Below are 1,096 nucleotides of genomic sequence, written 5' to 3'. Positions count from 1 at the left end.
CAAAGGCTTATCACCTACATAGAACAAGAACATATCTTGAAATTACCTTTTTCCACATTTCTCCTGAACCTTATGGATTCTGCTTAATCAAAATGTCACTTTGCCCCACTGCACTATCACTGTGTACTTCCCATATCACAGTGAGGACAAAAGTCACTTTGCACCCCAAGATAAAACGAAAATTGTAGAGTCATCTCCCTGATTGTCATCTAAGCAACCTTGAACATTTCCCATAAAACCTGGCTCCCCTGTCCTACCAATTTGATTTGAAACTGTCTCGTTGCTATTTGTTTATCAATAAAATTATGGAAAACAAAATAAAAACAGTAAAAAAAAAAACCCCAAAAACCTGGCTCCCTGGCAGAAGCAATTTTGGCCATGGTTTTTGCCGTACTGCGTGTGGCATCTGTTATGACCTTCATGAGCTTGATGATCGTGTGAGGCACTTGCTGTCTCTCCATCATGAACAGATGAACACAAACTCAGAAATCTTAGCACTTCTTGATTTTTTTTCTTTGAATATTGTGGTAGTTTTACTTGGCAAGACAGGCCTGCTCTCATTTTCCTTGAAGGTAAAGTTTTCCTTTTTGAAATGCTTCTGTCTCTGAGTCATTTTCCAACAAGGTAAAGGCACCTTGCTGTCCTGCTGCACGAGATCAGGGTAAAGCTGAGAGCTGAGAACTTGCTCAGTTTCCCTGAGATGGTGGCACCTGTATCCCAACAGCCAGCTCAACTCCCACGTGTACCCACTAGTTGTTGTGAGGAAATCCCAACACTGGGGTTACGTCCTCTGCTGCAGGGCAATTAGGCAGCCTTTACCCAGATTAACCTTATCTGCACTGGGCTAATTGTTTTTATCAAATTACTACCTAATTTAAAGAAGACACCAGAGACATCTGGAAATATGCATATACAAAAATCAAGAGAGCAGGAGAACTCAGCTACATGAGTGGAGCTACACAGAAACGATGATAAAATGTTTTACTGGCTCTTCAGCTAATGGGGTACTGGCGAGCAAATCTTACGTGAAAGAGTAAACCATGAGCACTGTGAAAGGCAGCAGTGCCTGGCCCGCTTCACTCCAAGGGTCCTGAAT

This window comes from Octodon degus, unplaced genomic scaffold (genome assembly GCF_000260255.1).
Source record: "Octodon degus isolate 3935 unplaced genomic scaffold, OctDeg1.0 scaffold00090, whole genome shotgun sequence".
Lineage (NCBI taxonomy): Eukaryota > Metazoa > Chordata > Mammalia > Rodentia > Octodontidae > Octodon > Octodon degus.
Note: the sequence above shows the minus strand (reverse complement) of the source record.